Genomic DNA, 23,014 nt, shown 5'->3' with positions numbered 1-23,014 from the left:
TTATAAATTGGCTTGTAGGAGTTGGTCTAGTTCTTGAAGGGTTAAAGAGTTTTCTATTTTTCTTGTTGTTTGTATGTTTGTGGTGCTGGGCATTGAACCCAGGGCCTCTTGCATGCTAAACAAACACAGGAATTAAGAGTCAGGAGTTAAGAGTAAGCATATAGATTTTTTAAATTATTATTATTTTTATTATTTTTTTTTTAGGGTTCAGGGATTGTACTCAGGGTGCTTTACCACTGAGCCACATCCCCAGCCCTTTTTATATTTTATTTTGAGACAGGGTTTCCATAAGTTGCTTAGGGCCCGGCTAAATTGCTGAGACTGACTTTAAACTCACAATCCTCCTGCCTCAGCCTCCTGAGTCACTGGGATTATAAGCATGCACAACCAAGTCCGGCTAGAAACTTTTATGATACTTTGATGTTGCTGTGACATCCACACATGTGATCAGTGGCCTATTCTTGAACAGGGTATGGGCCAACTCAGGCATGGCCAGCTGTGAGCATACTGTACAAAGACTGGATACCAGGCCATACAGGAGGATCATGTATTGGTCTGCAGAAGATTGGAAATTTAAAAACTGGTCTTTCACCACAACTTGTTGGAAAAATGGTTGTTCTAGATCAAGAGTTACACGTTGAAAATTATTAGGGACCAGAAACACTTCTTATCTGAAATGGAAATATTAACTGTAATTTCAAAAAAGGATCTTAGCAAAAGAAAACTTAGATGGATATGTAGACTTGTTTTGGCTGGCCTTGAACTCAGGATCCTCCAGCTTTAGCCTTCCAAACAACTGGGATTACAGGTGTGTACTATCACACTCAGTTTATTTCTGGTGTTTTAATACTACTTTTCTACCTCATAGATGAACTTCTGTCGGCCTTTTGTGGAAGAGCCATGATTCTCTTCAGTGGTCTTGTAACCTATTCATATCATTGGGTAAAATTTCATTGTAAGACATTGATTTTCAATCGGGGGTGGTTTTTCCCCACAGAGGACATTTGGCAATGTCCAGAGTTGTTTTTGGTTGTTATGCCATGGAGCAGGGTGCTGCTGGCATCTAGTAGATAAAGACCAAGAGTACTACTGAACATCCTATAATGTGTAGACAGTGACCTCACAACAAAGAATCATCTAGTTTAAGACGTCAGTAGTACCAAGGTTGAAAAACCATGTGTTTTGGTCAGCTTGCTGTTGCTGTGATGTAATACCAAGGAAAACGTAAAAGGAGGAAAGGTTTATCTTGACTCACATTTTGGAGATTTTAGTTCATGGTCACTTGACTCTGTTGTTTCTGGGCCTGGGGTGAGGCAGAACATCATGGTTGGAGGGTGTGGTATAGCAAAGCTCTTCACCTCATGGCTGCCAGGAAGCAAAGAGAGAGAAGGGGAAGTTACAAGGAACAAAAACATAGCCTTTAAGGGCACACCAACCCCCCTGCCAGGACCTACTTCCTCCAGGTAGGCCCCACTTCTTAGTTTTTTACCACTTCCCAACAGCCTATTAAATTACGAACCCATCAATGAATTAACACATTTAGGTAGTTAGAGTTCTTATAATCCGATTACCTTCCAAAGGTCCCACTTCTGAATACTTTGCCTTGGGGACCAAGGCTTCAACACATGAGCATTTGGGGGACATTTCAGATCCAAACCATAACACCCTGCTATAAGATATGGTAAGACGTTTTTAAATGACCTTTAATGTGTGAACTTAATTTCGTGTTCTGTTACTGAGGCCAGATGGTTCACAGCTCGATTTAGATTTATGATGCGGAAACTTAGAAATTCTGACTGATTCCTATACCCAGAACCATTGTCTCTGATCATTTCTCTTAAATTTTAAAGTAGCAGAATCATTGAGAGGAAAACAGAATGTGAAGCTTAATATCGAAATGATTCTCTTTCTTCCTTGGTGTCTCAGGTTGTGCCATAATCATAATGAATTAAGGTTTCATTCATGGAGTTGGTGATTTTTTTTTTTCCTTTTTGCAGGACTGGGGCTGGAACCCAGTGCCTCACACATGGTAGGCAAGTGCTCTGCCACTGAGCCACAACCCCAGCCCATGGTGATAGTTTTATAATAAGTAAATTCATAGTTGAACCCAACACAGACCATTAGTAATAGCATTTATATTTTGGCATCTTTCTGGCACATTTAGTTCAAGTCCACAAAGGGGTATATTTGTCTCACAATAGAAACATTGCATGGATGGGAACAGGATTCTTGTAATGGAATTCAAAAATAGCATTCTTAGGAAGTTGTTTCTCTTGGGGGATAGGGACCCCCTTGCCAAGTATTGGAAAAGAGTATAAATAAGACTTGTAACTATAATAATTAAGAATTGACACTGCTTATCATGGGTTCTGATCATCCAGCAAAAGGATGTAAATATTTTGGTGGCCACTAGTCTCTGCAGATTCTTTAAGGAAACTGCTGACCTAATGATCTGAAAAATGTTGTGGAATTGAGTGTTCTGATGGTTCGGGTGTTGTGATTGGTTTTTTGTTGCTCATTGATGTTGCAACAAACCCCACAGCGAGGAAGGCAATAGGTGGGGCTGCAGGCAACAATTCTGAGAGTAGTGGCAAGACTGCAATGACCTTTGGTCCACAATCCATACTTTCATTGGCACCTCTAGGTTTGCTTGTGTGTCCCTTATGCACTGAGAGTAGAATTATCTGTAAAGTCTAGCATAAGGGGCTAGGGAGGGGCAGAGGGTTGGGTGTGGTGAGAAGTCCCTGTCGCACTGTTCTGAACATTGCTGCTGTGCTTCCTGTTGTCCTTGGTCTCCGTGGCTTGCCTTGTGCTTTCATGTGATCACATGACCTTCTAACCCCAAAAGGGGCCCTTTATTTGGTTGCTTATGATGAACAATATTACCTTGATTTTTGCTGCTTTGTAGGTCTATCCTTCTGCTCTGTATTACTATGTTTCTCAGACCTTTCATTGTAGGGTTGGAAATTTGAATTGTTTTCTTCTAACGATGCTTCAGTAGAGATAAATGAAACATTTGGTTTTTTTGGTTTTGGGGTTGTTTTTATTTTTGGAGGGAGATAGGAATAGTGTTCACATCATGATTGAATGACATAGAATCTTTACAACTGAAGGAGGACATCCATTTTGACCCTCTAAGGAGATAATTTTGCTACTGCCAATTCTTCATTAACAACTGTGGTTTTAGGAAGGTATTTCTTATATCCATCATTCAATTTTTGGACCTTGTCATAAAAAAAGTCTGTGGAGGTTATGGTGGGGATTGTGTGCTTTGAGGAAGAAGGTTGAGAAGTGTCAAGCTTGGGGATTTTTAGGGGCGGTATCAATTTGAGATACATGTCTTGGTGACGTGTAATGGATATGGATTGTGTCGTGCAGTCTGTGAAGGGTATGGTCAGGATTTTCTTTGGAAGCAGGAAAAAACTACCAGACAGTTGCACATCTTTTACTGTCACTCCATGGCTCCTGTGGAACCTCTACACACCAGAAAGCCAAGCAAACGGTACTACAGTGCCTTCCAGGGGTCTCCTTAGGCTCAACTGAATGTTTAGAAACATTCAGACTCATCAACTGCCACCCCTGGCATCAGTGTCACTCATAAGACTATAGAATGGGAAGTACAGTTTGGCAGCAAGGCAGACCAGATGTTCTTCAATGGGAGTCTCTGCAGCTGTCCATGTGCAAGGAGCTCAGGTGCAAGGAGACGGATCAGGTTATCAGTATGGAGGCTGCCCCTGCTTAGAAGCTTCTCGTCCCATGGGATCAAAAATCTTAGAACAACATATATGTCTTAAACATTAGCCTCCAGGGTCTCCATGCCTGTTGCAAGAGTCACTACTTGGAGAAGCCCAAAGCTGTGGCTTGTCCTCAGACTTTTCTAATTCTCCTAGCCTAGATGCAATTTACCACATAGGGGTCATTCTCCCATATGTAAGGGTTGCCTGGAAACATAGTTGACAGATGACTCTATTACATTGCCAGGCGAACAGAGCTAGAAAATTCAACCAAAGGTCAAAATCTCAGCAAAAGGGGAATAGATTTTGTTAATCCTTACCTAACAGTATATGGAGCAGCTGCATGAAGATATTCCCCCTAATTCTTATAAAATAGAGCCAGAGGAGTTATCTGTGAGAATGTAGCCACACCAACGCATTTTTCCTCACTTGAATAATATTCATTCTCTGTGCTTAGCGGCTTATGATTAATATACTGTTTATAAATTGTACTGAGGTAGATAGAAGAGTTGGCTAAACAGTTAAAATGGCCCCATGAAAATGTCATATATCCCTTGGTGCTATTCAGAGTTGGCAGGCATAGTATGTCATACTGTGGGGACATTATTAGATGGAAAATTTCTGAGAGTTTTATCAATCATACTTTGAGGGGAATCTGTGCTCCTCCAGGAATCAGAAAACAGTAGGCTCTGGGACCCAGCCCTCACCGCTGAGTCATGTGTTGCTACTCTTGTCCCTTTGGGTTGCTCCTGGCACATCAGTAAGTGAGGACAGCTGGTATTTTTTCAGCAGTTAATCACAATTATTTACAGAGTCCTTACCATGGGCCGTTCACTATGGTGTCTTCAATGAACCCACACAATCCCTGCCTGGAAGGAGCTTGCGGTGTGTAATCAGAGAGACCAGCAACTAAGCAGTGACAATGCAGTGTGGGGCATGACACCTGGGACTCTAAGGCTTCCTTTTCTAAGCTGCTGCCATTGTGATCTTCCCATTCTGTAAACTTCTATTTATAAGCAATTTAAACAGTTTCTGAAACATCCTGCTTTTTCCAAACATGGTGGCTTTGGATGTTAACAGTCTTTAAATGAACTTTTATTCAGATGTATAAAAATAGTATACACATTTCAGAATCTCTCTAGACTTTAGAAAATATGCACCAGATGCTATTGCTTTCTTATTTAAAAAAAAACTATATATAATGTGTGTGTATATATTATTTGTCAATTAAAAATAAAATTAAAACAACAAATAACTTTCCATACTATTGGTCTAGTGTAATAAAACAAAAGCATTACTGCTGTGACAAGTGGGAGGACCTGGTGGATTGAGTCTTGATTGGCTGTGAACTAGCTGATACTGCAGAATTCAGGATAGATGGAGGACAGGACCATTAAGTCACAGGATCTGAAAGCTGGAAGGAACCCTAGAGATGGACTCATGCAACTTCATTTTACCCTAGAAATGAAATGACTAGTTTCCAGTCCCCACACAGCTGGGTAAGATCAGAAACCAGGTCCTGACAGGCCAAAACTAGTAACAGGCATGTCTGGGTAAACGGAGAACATCCACAGACAGCGTTTGTTTCTTTGGTTACCTATTAGACCAGAATGTTGTTTGGGCCTGATATAATCAAATATGCCTTGTGTGATCAGGTCCTGCATTCTTGTAATGCTTAGACAGGGAGGGAGGGAGTCACAGGTTAAACATAGGATAGTTAATCTGATCTTTTTGTTCTGTAAAACCCATGCATATCTACAACATAATGAGCATTGAACATACAAATAATGCAAATTGAAAATTCCATTGTTCAATTTTTAAATATATATCACTTATTTGATTCTACTATATTTATTTTATTTGTAAAATATTTCAAAAGTAAAAAAACTATCCAACATGTTCTTGAAATTACTTTTCCCAATATCTTTATATTTTATTTTATTTTGGTACTGGAGATTGAAAGAGGGATGCTTTACTAATGAATTATATCTCCAGTCTTTTTTGGTTTTTATTTTGAGGCAGGGTCTTGATAAATTGCTTAGTGTCTCACTAAACTACTAAGACTTACCTTGAACTTGCAATTCTTCTGCCTCAGCCTCCTGGGAGGCTAGGATTACAGGCTGTGATTATAACCGATTTTTGAAATATAATTTGTGCATGATTCTGGGAATTTGACAAAGGACAATCTTATTTGAAACAGAAAACCACATATCTTTGGTTCAGTAGCCTATATACTATTTATGGTATTGAGTGACAATGTATTTTAGGTCTATCTTGACACAGTGGATTTCAATAAATCTACAAAACTAGTTTTCGCTAAAGCTCTGCAATGATATACAACAGTAATCAGTAAAACAGATTAGCTACTTTACAATCTAAAAATACCTAGAAATAGTGTTGCTGGCTATTAATGAAATATTTATCAAGTTTGAGATTTAAATTAATTTAAGGTCATCAAAGATGCAAATCATTTCTAATTTGGTTAAATCAACCTGGGGATAAACAGGAAATAGTCTTGAGCTAAATTTTCCTCTTGATTTGTATAAGACCAGATTGAGACAAGTTAAGAATGGAACAGCCTCAGCCAGATTCAAGAAAAAGTCTTTGGTTTCTTTATTACACATGCTGCTCTCAAAAACAAATGTAGGAGCTGAAGAAATAGCTTGTTTTGGAGATTGCTCGCTTAGCATGTGCAAGGCCATGGTTCCAATCCCCGGCCCCTCAGAGAGGACCAAAAAAAAAAAAAAAAAAACAAAAAAAAACCAAAAACAAATGTATTTTTTGAACTTCCAGAATTTGAAACTGACCTGAGTTAGATAACTGCAGATTTGGGGATGGCTAAGGTCAAAACAGATATAACAGTTTCTGCAGAATGAATGAAAATAGGAAATTAAGGTTTGATCTTTTCACATGAATGAGTTAATAATACTTTCTACTTTAAGTTTTTCTCAGGGCCATTACTTTACATGACACCCTAAAGAGGAATTTTATGGAGAAGATTTTAGTGAAGGTGGCAAAAACCCACAAAATAAAGAGAACTATTAAATAGAGCTCTAAACAGAAGAAACTTCCATCAAATATCACCTCCCACCCCTATTCCATGGTGTTAGGGCCAACTCATTCTTTGTTTGAGACAGTTTCTGGGCAGAATAGCCCAACCAGCACATTTTAGATTCTATACAGGAAGACAGACCACTGCTTGATGAATAGGTGATGACACTATATGAAAGGTAAGGCTGATGACCCAAAAGTCACAGTAGGTGCAACCATTCTATTCTGAGTTCTGCAGCCAGTTTCCAACAACTCTTAGAAGAAAAACAGATGGAGCTGATCTGCCAAGTTTCCAAGTGGATCAGTTCACCTTACAAAGGCACCTGTCATAACTGCTATTAAACTAAGAAGCCAAGATTATTGGCAATAATCTTGAACGTTAAAATAATAGCTACTTATTCTTTTTTTAAGAAGTGGAAAATGTGCTTTTTAGAACTGAATTGGTCTTCATGTTCAAGTGGCTATGTAATAGGTCTGTTGATAGTGTCCAGTGCTGTCCAGGTTGTGGGTTGTTTTGCTGTTTTCACTTTTTTATATATAAAGAACTAAAACCAAGAAAGAATAAAGTAATAAATTAGTGTATGTAATCTATATGATCTAAATTTGAATGATTTCTGTTGTCTTTGCATTCCATTTTTAATACAAATCTTTAAAATGTGCATATTTTTGTTTTATAAATCATTACTGCTTAAACAACAGTTTCAAATATTTCTCTTTGGAAGACAGGAAGTTGGTTCCATTTCAGCAATGTAATTGATATAATTTTACATTCTTTTAAATGTTGAGACTGGGTTTATTTAAGATTAGCTGGGCTTACTGCCTACTCTTGAGAAAAATATTTATAGCCTGTGTATTTTTTTAAAAAAAGATTCCCCATAACAATATAAAACTGCTAACACTAAATACACTCTCCATCTGTTTAAAGACTCATTAACTTCATTTAGTAATAGAAAAAAAAAAGTTACTAGCTAGAACAGGGGTTAGACCAAATTATACTTAATGCCTGGTTTTTATAAAGTTTTATTGGAAAGCAGGCACATCTGTTCCTTTCTCTATTACATATGCCAGCTTTTGCATGCAATGAGAAAGTTCTGGGGCTGTGACAGATATCTATTATGCACAAAGCCTGAAATGTTTACTAAAATGTTACTTAAAAGAGTTTGCCCACCTGTGATCCAGAATGTTGGTAAGGACAGGGGATCTGTGACTCCTCTAGGGACTATGCGGGTAAAATAGTTTTCTGCTTTGGACCAGTCTGGGAGCATCACTAGGATTTAAGTCTGTCTGGTATGTATGTATGAGGGTCAGTGGAGAGGCACAGCTGATCTATGTGGAGTTTGGGGTCGGGGGAGTTGTTGGGACTATCTGGCCAGGACAAAGATGGTCACTTGGATTTTGTTCCAAGAAAGTGTACCTGAGCCTTCAGTGTGAGAGCTACAGGCAAAGATTGAAAGAGCATGACATATAATCTTGGTGAGATGCTGGAGTTCAACAGCACTGCTTTGAACACTTGCTGCCAGGTAGGAGGCTAGGGGCACTCAGCTGCCCTTCGCAACACTACCTGTTCTTTGTGTATTCTAAGTGCTCTGTGGCTCACAGGCAGTGGCAGGGAGGTTAAGTGAACTGGATGGGCTCTAATACTGGAGGCACCTTGGCTCTCCGCTTTCCCAGACACCTCCAACTCAGCAGCAGACATCCTGAGGGACTCCAGAGCACCTGTCTTGGCCAGGGCACTTTCAGCTGTCAGGAACAGACACTCAAAGCAAGCTGAAGGCAACGGACCTCCAAGTGTGGTCTCAGAATCAACAGCATCAGTGTCATCTCGGGGAATTCTGAGGCAAACTAAAGTTTGAGAGCAGTTTTTAGAAGATTTGTTAAAATGCATAACTTGATGAATATTCTGGGAGAGGAAATCAGCAGATCACCTGAACTTAGAAAGGAAGGACTGAGGCTGCTCCTGGTGGGTCATGTTCCTTGTTCAGTTTCCTCGTCTGCTTTTCATGCAGCATTTAGACCGATTTGCTTCTGCCCATTCACTAGTTCGAAATGACAACCCAGCCCTGACCTGGCCACTCTCCTGTCCTTCAGTTAAAATCTTCCAGAGGGAAACAACTCAATTTCTGCCTAAAAGAGAAGGGGTTCCCTCAGATCACACAGCACACTTGGGTCGGGCAGCTGGTGACTCTAAGTGGGGATAGGGGCATTCTTGGAAATTGGGGCTGAGTAGAAAAGTATGGTAGATATGACCCCTGAGCAGGGGCCCTGGAGGAAACAAGAATGTTGACCTCTCCTAGATCAAGGAAATTGTGGCAAGCAGGATGTTTTGGGAGACACAGGTGATATTGATGTTAGAGCTCAAAGACTGGGTTCTTTTTCCCTCTGGGAATTGTGGAACCAACAGCAAGACCAAGCACCAACTGAGCAGTGAGGGAGACTTTATTGTTGGACAGGAATAGGAGAAATGGGAGGTGAACTCACAATTCAATATCTCTCCCATCGGGAGTCAGGAGGTTATAGATACACGGTGAAAGAAATGAGGGGGAGGGATAGGCTAATAAAGGGGAAGAATATTCTTTTACTTAATGAAGTTAGAGGTGGTCTGGAGATCACTCTGGCAGTCATCTTAGATACACTAGTTCCAGTTTGTCCACCTGAACAGGAAGTTCTTCCTTCAGCTGTTTTGTCCTCAAAGATAAGCAAGATTAGGGAAGGGTAAAAATACAGCAGGCCACCCAGACTGTACAAGACCAGGGCAAGGTAACAGTACACCTTCAGGAGTCCCACACTTAATGGGGGAAACCTGCAAGTAGTTATAGGGGTTTTTATTAGAAGAGAAGCAAAAGTCTGTTTAGTTGTGTACCCAAAAGAACTAAATTTGTGGGCTGGGGAGATAACTCAGTTGGTAGAGTGCTTGCCTTGCAAGCACAAGGCCCTGAGTTTGATCCCCAGTACCGCAAAAAAAAAAAAAAAAAAAGAACTGAATTTGTAAACAGGTGTTCAAACAAAACCTTGAGTGCAACCAATCAATAATAGTTTTATTTGCAAGAACCAAAAGGTAAAACCATCCAATGTCCATCAACTGATGAACGGATAAACCCCATGTGGTATATGCATACAGTGGAATATTATTCAGTCATTAAAAGAATAAAATTTTGATACAACAGTACATCGTGGATGAACTAAGTTTCATGTGAAAGCAGCTGCTTTCAAAGGGCCATATTTGGTTGATTTCCATTTATATGAAATATCCAGAGTAGTCAGGTTCATAGAAATAAAAAACTGAGTGGTGACTGCCAGGAGCTGGGGGAGGGGAGAATGCAGAATGAATATAAAATGGAAGAAACATGAAAAAAGATAGGAAGGAGACAAAAGGAAGGAAAAGAAAACTGTAACTTGAAGATGAAAACCTTGTGCTCAAGTTTCTCATCCCTCTGTCCTGGAGGTAGTTCCCTCTCCCAGGTCTGTTTCCCCCACATTTCTGGGAAGTCTACAAGTCATAATCTTAAAGTTACTGTGGAAATTGCTCTGTGCACTGTTAATCAGTCCTCTAATACATGCATTTTCCCTACTGTTAGCTGTTGCTCATATAAAGGAGAAGACATCAACTAAAGGAACCTGAGAACTGTTAGACCACCACAAGCAATCTTGTCATCGCCAGACTGTTGTCATCCTCACATGCCCGCCCCTCACCAAGTTCCCTTTCAAGGAAGAGCCTGGGAACTCTGTACATGACATACTCCTTACTTCTAGAGAATGCATACGCCCCACTTTCCTAAATAAATCTGTGCCTCAGTATCTGACCCATGCTGAAATTATTTTCTTACATGTGCGTCAAGGATCCCATCCTCCCAAAATGAGATCGCCTTTCTGGGACCTCCTAGAGAGGCGACCTGCTCGAACCACCTCCTGCGACAGAATGACTGCCAAGTGGGTAACAGTTTCCCTTTGGGGTGATGAAAAGTTCTGGAACTAGTGTTGGTGGTTGGCCAAGACTATAAATGTATTTAATGTCAATGAATACTTCAAGATGATAAAACTTTAGGGAATACATATTACACCACATTAAGGGTGAGAAAAGCCTTGCCGGCATGGTGGCGCGCGTGACTGTAATCCCAACTAGGATCGCACATTCGAAGTAAAATAAAGGGCTGGGGGTGGGTGGATCAGTGGCTGAGCGTTCCTGGGTTCCCCAGGACCGCGGGAGCGGCATGATCTAGCTCCTGCTGCTGGGGCTCCCGGAGGACCCCAGGAGCGTGGCAGGTATATTGGTGGCTGTCGTGATGCGCCGCCCGCGGGCGTCGCCGGCCGGAGAGCGGCGGGAGGCGCAGAGGCCCGCGGGCGCCATTTGCAGCAGGGGCGCAGCGCGGCGGTGGCACGCCGGCTCCGAGGGCTGGGGACCGTCACAAAGCAGGCGCGGGCGGCGGCAGGCACTGGCTCGGGACGCCCCTGCCGGTGCCCGCGAGCGTCTTTCGCCCGCCAGCCGGCCAAGGCTTGCGCGCCCGGGAGGAGCTGTGGGACAATGACTGGGCCCGGCCCAAGGGCGGGAAGGCGCGCAGAGCCTCCTGGCGGAAGCGGCAAGGGACGGTGCGGGGCGTGTCTGGAGCCGTCGGGCGCCCAGCACGCGGAGGGGCGGCGGCGGCCGGGCTCGGGCTGCAGCCTGGGCGCGCGGGGCGCCAGCTAGTTTGCAGAATCTGGTTCGGTGGGCTCCTGTTGGTCTTGGGTAGATTTGGTTTTGCATCTTAGTCAGAACTCCCAGAAATGATGCTGTGGTCTTCGCACCGCATCGTGTCAAGTGGCACACAAGTTCGATCTGTCAATTTTCATCTCATTACTGGTGACCCGCTTTTATCTTTGATTAAAATGACGCCTGAGCCGGGCGCGGTGGCGCACGCCTGTAATCCCAGCAACCCCGGAAGCTGAAGAAGGAGGATCGCAAGTTCAAGTTCAGCCTCAGCAATTTAGCCAGGCCCTAAGCAATTTAGAGAGACCCTAATCAAAATAAAAGTGACTCAGTGTTCAAGCGCCCCTGGGTTCAATCCCTGGTACAAAAAAAAAAGTCGACTTCTTGACTGTAAAATTGCACCTTTCCCCTTGGCAATTAAAAAGTTGTGGGGTTTTTTTGCTTTTTTTTTTTTTTTTTTGGTACTGGGGATTGAACCTAGGGCCTTGTGCTTGGTAGGCAAGCACTCCACCAACTGAGCTATACCCCACAGCCCTAAAAAGTATTTTGTACGTAAATTTTGTTCCTCATCAAACTTTTAAAGTTGTATTCATATATTTATTTTTAATATCTTGTGGACTCATGGTTTCTTGTTTTATTTATTGACTTGTAATCTATTGCTGCCTTTTATTTTAATGCTCAAATTGTCATAGGTCTGGCCCATGGAAGCTCTCTCAAACCAACTTCTGTGTACATTTCACATGTCCCTATTATTCTGTGAATACTTCCTTCCTTCCTGATACACATTGTCTCAAGGTTCATCTTGTATTTTTTTCCTGTCCATGCTTGGAATCAGTACTTCTCCAAGGAGCCCTGGTTCTATTTAGTAGAAAGCAGTTAATTTAGAAACCAAGATCTGGATGCTAGGGGTGCTCATTGCTTTTGAAGTGTTGCTGCTTCAGGCCCTCTCTGTGGACACTTTCATTCATAGGTAGGGAGTTAGACAGATAGGCTGATAAAGAGTGATTAGATAGAATGATATACAGTGACAAATATAGAGTGATGAGATAGTTAATTCCAGTTGCAATACAATACCTTAGAATTAATTCTCCTTTCCTCATTCTCCATGATTTTTGGCTTAGGTACTCTTTTTTTTTTTTTTTTTTTTTTTTTAATATTTTTAGTCGTAGATAGACACAATAACCTTTATTTATTTCATGTGGTGCTGAGGATGAACCTAGTGCTTCACATATGCTAAGCAAATGCTCTACCACTGAGCTACAGCCCAGCCCTGGCTTAGGTACTCTTATTTATTTTTTATTTCCATTGTTACAATAAAATTTTTTCATCAATAAAATTTGAAACTACCAAAAAGTAAACAGAGGAAAATCAACACTAACCTCAGCATAAAAATATATCTACACTTTGGTAGAATTCAAGTCAACTTTTTTTTTTTTTTTTTTTACATATAGTGCTCTCATTTTTTCTCTCTCTCTCTCCCTTTCTCATTTGAAACCATCCTGTAAATGCAATTTTGAAGCCTGCTTTTTTATTTTCATTCAATTTTTCAGGGGTAGGCAAATTACAGCTCATAGGCCAAGCTTCATGCATTGCTGGTTTTTGTACCCCTGTGAACTAAAATTTGTTTTTAAATTTTAAATGATTGAAAACTAAAAGAACAGTAATATTTTGTGACGTGAAAATCACATGAAATTTCAGATTTAAGTGTCTGTGAGTGTTAAGCTTGGTTGGTACTAGTCACATGTATTTATTTATATGTTGTCTATGGTTGTTTTTTGTTACAAAAGCAGAGTTGAGGGCTAGGGGTGTGGCTCGCTGGCAGAGTGCTTGCCTGTCACGTGCAAGGCCATGGGTTCAATCCCTAGTACCACAAAAAAAAAAAAAAAAAAAAAAAAAAAAACACAGTTTAGTAATTGTAAAGGAGACCAAATTCACCTGCAAAGGCTAAAATACTATATGGTGCCTTGCAGAAAAAGTTTGCCAACCCTTGCGATATTGTATTTTAATCACATTAGTAAGCTGGCGCTTAATCTGTGTTTCGAAACGTTATGAGAGTGATAACACAACAAATCTGAGCACTTTTCAGGGGCTCAGTAAATACCACCAGTAATGGATTTCTACCAAATAATTCAGGAAGGGAAAGGAAGAGAAAAAAGACAAAGAGGAAAAGGAATGGTTTTTAGATAGGTCTATTTTCTGGCATCTGCTGAACTTGTTCCCAGTCAGTACCCAAAAAATGTCTTCTTATTAGTTGTTAAAAAGAAAGATGGGGGTTGGGGATGTAGCTCAATGCTAGTGCTTGCCTAGCATGAAAGAGGCCCTGGGTTTGATCCCCAGCACTGAAAAAACAAACAAACTGCCAACACACAAACATCTTTTGTATACACACCTTTTATCAATCTTCAATGGCTAAAATAGTAGCTTCTTAAATGTTCTTTTAAGCTGGGTGCGGTGGGTGGTGCACACCTGTAATCCCAGCGGCTCTGGAGGCTGAGGCAGGAGGATCAAAAGTTCAAAGCCAGCCTGAACAACTTAGCGAGGCACTTAGCAACTCAGTGAGTCCCTGTCTCCAATAAAATACTTTAAAAAGGACCGAGGATGTGGTTCAGTGGTTGAACACCCCTGGGTTCAATCCCCAGAACCTCCCCCCCCCCAAAAAAAAAAAGTTATTTTGGAACCAAAATAGGCACATTGCTACCAAGTTAATAGTACATCTCATTTTAGCTAGATATTCCACTTTAGCATTGCAGAAGCTCCATTTTTAAACTGGCTCCATCACAAGTTGGGAAGGTGGAGGGGAGCTAGAGTAGGAGAGGCCACTCTTGTCCCTCCTCTGCCTCCAGCCATGTGGTCTGAGCAGGGGTAAATGCTAAGATAACTTCTATTTAGATATTTGACCAAAGAACAATTATTAATTTATTATTTTTATTATTTATATTTGTAGTTTTGAAAGTGGTAAGAAATTGTTTCAATACTTCTCTTATTGAGAGGGGAGGCCATTGTACCTTCCCTTTGAATCTGGGTGGATTTGGTGACCACTGTCCCCTATAGTGTGGCAGAAGCAATAAGTGACATCTGAAGCTAGGAAAGACCATGCACTCTCCACCTAACTCTCTTGGCACACTGGCTTTGGGAACATTCCTTCAGGGTTTGCTCTTCCGTGGAACCCAGCTGCTGTGCAGTGAAAGGCCACACGGAGAGGCCACATACAGGTGCCCTGTAAGAGGCCCAGATGAGCTAAGTGAAGAAGCACAGATGTTTGTCAGATGAGGGGCCTAGCCATGGTGGAGCAAAGAAAAACATTCTCTACTGTGCCCCTGAAGAGTTCTTCAACCACCCCAGTGACCTGGGAGGCTGAGGCAGGAGCATCTCGTGTTCAAAGCCAGCCTCAGCAATTAGCGAAACCTTAAGCAACCCTGTCTCTAAATAAAATATAAAAAAGAGCTGGGGATGTGGCTCAGTGGTTAAGTGCCCCTGGGTTCAATTCTGGGTACCAAAAAAAAAAAAAAAAAAAAAAAAGAATTCCTCAGTCAGTGGTAGAATGCAGAATGCATAGCCCTGAGTTCAATTCCCAGCACACAAAAAAATTCCTGACCCACGAAAATCAAGAGTGTAATAAAATTGTTGTCATTCTATGCCACTGAGTTTGGGATGGGCACTGTACAGCAGTAGCAACTGGAGTAAAGCCCCCTCAATAAAGGACCTTAGTCTAAGTAACATAGGACCCTAAAATAAGTATAAATAATAAAATCACTGGAGCGTGAAGGGATAATTAAGACTAAAAGTAGTTAATCTAACTAAATATTAAATATGGATGCTCTGACTCTTCGCGGGGTCATATCCGAATAAAAACCCATAGTAAATTGAAAACATAAGTGAAAAATGTACTCAAGGCTCTGAACCTACAGAACATCATAGCTTAACCTGGCTTACCTTAAACATATTCAGGACACTTACATTAGCCTACAGTTGGGCAAAATCATCTAACACCAAGTCTGTTCCGTGACAAAGTCTTGAATATCTCATGTGATTTATTAAGTACTATACTGAAAGTAGAAACCAGAATGGCTGTATGGGTGTAGCTTTCATTAAATTTGAAAAAGCATTAAGTAGAACCATCATTGGGCGGGAGACCATCTGTATAGTTTTGAGCTCTCTAACAGGGAAAATTATAAGCAAAAAGATTGCTGACTGTTGGGGGCATGGTGGTTCACACCTGTAGTCCCAGCTACCAGGGAGGCTAAGGCAGGAGGATCACTTGAACCCAGGAATTTGAAGTCAACTGGGCAATATAGTGAAACTCCTTTTCAAGAAAGAAAGAAAGGGGGTGGGGGCAAGAGAAGAATGGAGGAACTTTGGATTATGTAGTGGGAAATGAGAGGGGGAAGGGGTAGGGGTATGAAAGATGGTGGATTGAGACAGACATCATTACCCTACATACACACATGATGTGAATCTACATCGTGCACAACCATAGAAATGGAAAGATGTACCCCATTTGTGTACAATGAATCAAAATGCAGTCTGTAAAAATAAAATTTAAAAAGACCGTAACAAAAAAAAAAAAAAAGAAAGAAAGAAAGGAAAAAAATACTGCTAAGTGTAAAATGCCCATCGCATAATTATAGGAAAGATATCTATCAGGAAGGAAATTTTTTTTCTGGCACTAAACTCTGAAAGTAATCTTTTTTGATTTGCAGTGCTGAGGATGTGACATTTAGGTAATCTACTTTGATTTAGGAAAAGAACTTGTAAAATCTAGAAGAAAGAATAGTTAGCACATTCCTTTGACCCTCTGAATCATCATATCAATCAGGATTTGGGCAAGGGCTTGTCATCAGCCAATTAATTAAAAAACAACCTTTCTGGTGAATATCTGGATTGCAGGAATTCTGTGATGTTGATTGACAGCAGACCCTTGGATGCTTTAAAACATAAAAGGTGGCAATGCCTTTGACATCTCAACATGGAATGGGACGACAGACTGAAGGCTGGACTAAAGCTCTCTTCAAAAAATAATCTTGGAACTGGGATGTAGCTCGGTGGTAGAACGCATGCTCAGCGTGGGCAAGACCCTGGGTTCAATCCCCAGCACCATAAGAACCAACCAACAAGCACATAAGTGGAATCAGTTTTAGTATTTCACAACTCGGTTGGGTGACTATGGTTTTTATGTATTTTTAGAAGAAAGGAGTTCAAAGGTTCCAAACACTAAGAAATTATAAATGTGTAAGGAAATGAAAATTCCTTGATTTGATCATTACACATTACATGTGTTCACACTTTACCCCATAAGTGTATACTATTATTATTTGTCAGTTAAAAAGGAAAAAAAAAATTACAGGCATTGTTAGTAGGTAATGAAAAAAACATATATAGTCCCTCATTTCACAAAGTTTTGTTTTGGTTTTTCCGGTCATAGGGAAATAATTAAACCTTTACCTCCCAGTAAGAAATCTGTCCGGAACTCTGAGGCACTTTCCAATGGAGGCTGTAGAACACAAAACTTTTTCCCAGCCAAGGTTAAAATAATTTCAAAAGTGAAAAAAAAGGGGGCTGGGGTTGTGGCTCAGGCATTTGCCTGGCACGTGTGAGGCCCTGGGTTCGATCCTCAGCACCTCATAAAAATAAATAAATAAGACAAAGGGGGGCTGAGGAGATAACTCAGCTGGTAGAGTGCTTGCCTTGCAAGCACAAGGCCCTGAGTTCGATCCCCAGTACCGCAAAAAAAAAAAAAAAAAAAAAAAGATAAAGGTACTGTGTCCATCTACAACTAAATAAATATTTTTTTGAAAAAGTGAAAAAAAAATCTTGGGAACTCATCCTAAACAAACAAACAAACAAAAACACCCCAACTTAAAAAAAACAAGTAAAGGATTTGAACTTCATAAAAAAAAATATGGATGGCAAATAAACACACAAAAGGATGTTAATAGCATTAATCACTAGGGAAATGCAATTTGAAACCACAAGGTAAACTACCACAGAGCTGGACTCGTGGCCCATTCTTGTAATCCCAGCTGCTCTGGAGGCTAAGGCAGGAGGATCATGAGTTCAAAGCCAGCCTCAGCAAAAGCTAGGTACTAAGCAACTCAGTGAGACCCTGTCTCTAAATAAAATACAAAATGGGGCTGGGGATGTGGCTCAGTGGTTGAGTGCCCCTGAGTTAAATCCCCTGTATCTCCCAAAAAATAAAATAAAATAAAAATCACCACACACCTGTTACAGAAGCTTAAAAAGAATGCTGGTAGGAATGCAGAATGCTATGGTTTCTTGGAAAACATCTGGCAGTTTCTTATAAATTTATTTTTTAAAAAATATTTTTAGTTGTAGACGGACACGATACCTTTATTTTATTTATATGTGGTGCTAAGAATTGAACCTAGTGCCTCACACATGCTAGGCAAGCGCTCTATCACTGAGCTACAACCCCAATCCACTTATAAATTTAAATGCTTACTTAGCAGATGACCCAGACATACCATTCCTGTTTGCCCAAGAGAAATGAACTTAAGTTCACACAAAAATTTGTATATGAATGTTAATTGCAGCTTTTTGCATGAATTCTCCTAATTGGAAACAATTTAAATATTCTTCAACTGGTGAACAGATGAAGGAGTAGAACCACCATATGTTGGAATATTACACAGCAATAAAAAAGGAAATAACTACACTTATATGCAGCAACAAGGATGAATCTTTAATACATTATGTTCAGTGAGAGAAACCAAACTCAAAAGACTCTCTACTTGTGGTTAAAATGGCAAATATTATGTTATATATATTTGATCACAATGAAAACAAGGACTATGTATATATAGAATTCCATTTACATGTTATTCTGGGAAAAGCAAAACAACAGGAGCAGTGAACAGACCAGTGCTTGCAGGTGGGAGAATGACGGTTGACTACAGAGGTTCAGCACAAGCGAGACTGGGGGAAAACGAAAGGATGGTTCTGTATCGTGACGGCAGTGCTGATTACACAACTCTATGCCTTTGTCCAACGTAGAGAATTGGTGTGTATTGGATGCTTCTAGGACACCCTTCCTTTGCGCTGGCCACATTTGAAGTGTTCAGTATTCGTGAGCAGCGGGAGACTTCCCAATGCAGACGTATCAGGATCTGAGAAAAAAGTAAGGTGTTCCCAGCCTTCAGCAACCATCAAGTAAATAGAATGTTTGTGCCGAGGAGAATGTACTCCTTAAAATTATCAGACTAAAAGAATTTTCCATCATAATGAGAAGTCGTACAAGAATTCACTCAGGGGAGGCATGTTCTTGCCAACTGGCATCGTCTTCAAAGGTGGCCTCTCCTGCTCCCTGTTCTTCCAGGACACTCCCTGAAAAGCCATTCCCTTTATGTTGCCTCTGCTCACTTTCTTCTGCTCTCTTATCTCTTCCTCCCTCCACATGCCATGAACACTTCTCCACCTCGGAGAGAGTTTACTTCCCCTTGAAGACCCTGTCGCAGTGAGCTTCCTCTCCCCAGATCCCTGCTGCCCCAGTGCACAGGCCCCCAAACCTGATATTTCTTCTACGGTTTATTAGTCCCTCTGGGTACTAGGAGCGTGGGTGAGTGGGACACAGCCCTGTTTGCAATCATCTTGTGGCCTGCCAGGGCCCACAGATTTACAGGCACTTTCACCCCATTGCTAAAAGCAGAGGGCTCTGGGACACCTAGAGGGGAAGCAAACCTGGTGCTGGGGAAGTCAACTTTCTCTGTGTCGTTTCTGAGGAAGGCCCTTCTGTGTTTCTTTTTTAAAAAATTCTGAGGAAGTGTACAGTGTGAGTCCTTGTGTCTACCCAACCTCCAGCAGCCATGGTGGACAGTTTTATTGTGGCGGGTACTTAAGTGGAGGCAGAGAGTGTCCAACACCTATGATCACTAGGAGAGAGATCGCTCCCACTCAAGATTACTCTCCTAGTGATCAGAGGAGCTCTATCATAGAGGTCTAATAGAGTCCTGTGGGGTGCATGCCCAACAGCCTCGCCCCTTGGGGAGAACTCCCCAGTAGAATCTTCCCTTGGAAACCCTTTCCTGTGCCACTCCAAAGAGACAATTCTCCCTCAGTAGCAGTACCAGGAAGCCAGGTCCCTGGGCAGCCTGCTCTGTCAACTCCTTGGGAAACCTGAGTAGCAAAAATGTACAAGAAATCAACCGCAGCAAACCCCAAGAGCCGAGGATGTGGTGCTTCCATGTTCTGAGTTTGTTTTCAAAAAACTTAAAAGCAGCAAAGTGAGACTATGAAGCTAATTGCGTATACTTTCTTTCTTTCTTTCTTTTTTTTGGGGGGTGGGGCGGGGGGTTACTGGGAACTGAACTCAGGGACACTGGACCACTGAGCCACATTCCCCAGTCCTATTTTGTATTTTATTTAGAGACAGGGTCTCACTGAGTTGCTTAGCACCTCACTTTGGCTGAGGCTGGCTTTGAACTGGCGATCCTCCTGCCTCAACCTCCCAAACCTCTGGGATTCCAGGTGTGCACCCCTGCACTGGGTCATACTTTTATTTCTATCTTCTAGGGGGAAAAATGGTGTTTCTGAAGAGGGGAGAAAGTAACGTTCCTGATGGTGAGCAAGAGTATGGATTCTGGCTGGGTCGCACACCTTTGATCCCAACAAATTGGGAGGATCACAAAGTTCAAGGCCAGACTCAGCATCCTATGAGACTCTCAACAACTTAGCTAGACCCTGTCTCCAAATTAAAAAATAAAAATAAAAAGGGCTGGTGATGTAGCTCAATGGTAAAGTGCCCCTGGGTTCAATCCCCAGTATCAAAAAAGCAACATAAAATAATTAAGAATACCGATTCTGCTCCTCAAAACACTTCCTTGGGCTGGGGCTGTCGCTCAGTGGTAGAGTGCATACTTAGTATACCTGGGTCCCTGGGTTTCATCCCCAGCACCAAAACCCAAATTCAAAAAGCCCTACTTCTGGGCTGGGAAGATAGCTGTTGGTAGAGTGCCTGCCTCACAAGCACAAGACCCTGGGTTCAATCCCAGGGGGAACCCACTTCATCTCCTAATTATGGACTGGTTTGGGTTTAACTACCTCCTCTTTGAAAATGCAAGTAGGGCTGGGGAGATGGCTCAGCTGGTAGAGTGCTCGCCTCACAAGCACAAGGCCCTGAGTTCAATCCCCAGCACCGCAAAAAAAAAAAAAAAAAAAAAAAAAAAAAATGTAAATAGATTTGCAGCAAAAGAGCATTCTTAAGTTGGTGCGAAGCATTATAGGAAAATAACGAGGGCTGGGGATATAGCTCAGTTGGTAAGGCCCTGGACCCTGGGTTCAAATCCCCAGTACCGCAAAAAAAATAAAAATAAAGAGACTGACACCTGGTAGAATTAGGTGATGAAAGTTTTCATCTGAGGGGGAGAGGAATGGGAAGGATAATAGAATTAATCAGACATAACTTTCCTATCCTAATAGAATTAATCAGACATAACTTTCCTATCCTCCTCTTTAAATACACCACCAGGGTAACTCGGCATCACGTACAACCACCACAATAGGAGCCTAAGTAGAATAAGATATGCTCCGTGTAGGTAGAATACACCAAATTCACTCTCCCATCATGTATATCTAAAAAGAACAAATAAAACTATAAAAAAAAGTTTTAATTTGGGAGGGACAGAAGAAAATTACCGGTGAGGGGCTCAAAGGAGGCAGGAGGATGGGAGAACTATAATAAAAATGGATGATATCTACGTTGCCAGTTTTATTTGAATCCTTACATCAGCTGAATAGATTGTAACTGATTTCTAGAAACTTTATTGTTGACCAATTACTCAATGACAAACAAATCTGCTTCCCAGAAAAAAAGTGATTTTCCCCGTCTCTGAATTCTTTCGGTCTACAATACATATTCAGTGTCTGCTGCTTGCTGGACATTGGATGAGGTGTTGCACTTTTGAATCTTTTGCATTTAGTGTATTTTACTTTATAATATGATACATAGAAGTTCATGGATTTTTAAAAACACCCCACAGGTAATGTTTGCTTTTCCATCACTGAATGGTGAACTTCTATCCCACCTTCTATCCCACCTCTACAAGGATGAGTCTCATTTGAGGAAAAAAAAAAACAAAAAAAAAACCAGGAAATATTACAGTCAACTTTGTAGCCTTAATATCTGAATATAAGAGGGGCTTAATAAATGTTTATACAGTCAGATGCAGCAGCACATGCCTATAATCCTAGCAACTTGGGAGACTGAGGCAGGAGGATCACAAATTCGAGGACAGCCTCAGTAATTTAGCAAGACCCTGTCTTGAAATTTAAAAAATAGGGGGGAGGTGTTGGAGATTTAGCTCAAGGTAGAGTGCCCCTGAGTTCTATCACCAGTGTGGCCTCCACTAAATAAACAAATTGTATCATCCCTAAAGAAAAGGGGGACAGTGAAATACCATGTCACTGAAGTCCCCCACCCTGCCTTTGTTCCCCTAAACCTAGCAAAGTTAAGGGAAAATAATCAGACGCCCAGAAGCATCCTTGGGCCAGAGAGTCAGGACACATAATTACCTTGAAGGACGCTGGCACACTGGGGACTAGGGCCCGTTAGTGTCATCTATAGAAAGCTACTTTCTTGCACGTGCCCCAGGACAGTTGCTCCTTGCAATGCTGGACAGAGTAGCAAACTAATGCCAATGATGTCGCTGCTTCTGCAGCCCAACATATAAAAACCCTGGGCAGAACTGAGGGCACCGTGGAAAGGATGCGTGTCACTCATCCAACCGGCTGCCACTGGACAGAACAGTGAGGAAGAGGAGGTGCTGCTTGGCAAAGCGCCACGAGGGACCGAGGTGTCAGCCTGTCACCCCTGCACTCTCTTCAGCAGTCTCTGGCCCCTTGCAAGCTTTCTCCCAATAAACCCATGTCTCTCATGCTGTCTCTGGGCGCTCTCTTTGGCCACACTGCTCTGACACAACTGGGCTGTGGCCAAAAACATCAGTCAATAAATGTTTGCCAGGCGGAGTGGCCCATGCCTATAATCCCAGAGGCTCAGAGGCTGAGACGGGAAGATCACGAGTTCAAAGCCAGCCTCAGCAACGGTGAGGTGCTGAGCAACTCGGTGAGATCCTGTCTCTGAATAAAATACAAAATAGGGCTGGGGATGTGGCTCAGTAGCGAGTACCCCTGAGTTCAACCCCCAGCACCCCCCAAAATAAACAGATAGGTAGATAGATAAATAAACAAATAAAAGTTTGTTGACTGACTGAAAGACTTCCCTGGGTTCACCACTGTGAGTTGATAAGAGTAATGTGGTTAGACCGGCATGGAAAAAACTTGCCCTTGACCTCCAACTGTTATTGCCTTTAGCCTCTTTGGTTTTCTAGAAGCCCAACCAAAACCTGGGGCGCCTGTCTCTGGCAGTGTTGGCTCTGGCGTTTCCCAGCGGTCTGGCGGAGATGGTCAAGCCTGACCTTCTTGCTCAGTCCGGCTTCCGCCTGTCCTTCACGGATGGCCTCCCACTCGTACTGCAGCGGGGGGTCCACTTCACCTTTTGAACACAGCCCTCGCTGCTTATTTTAAAAGGGACACCTTT

This window comes from Sciurus carolinensis, chromosome 1 (genome assembly GCF_902686445.1).
Source record: "Sciurus carolinensis chromosome 1, mSciCar1.2, whole genome shotgun sequence".
Classification (NCBI taxonomy): Eukaryota; Metazoa; Chordata; class Mammalia; order Rodentia; family Sciuridae; genus Sciurus; species Sciurus carolinensis.
This window is presented reverse-complemented; position numbering follows the sequence as displayed.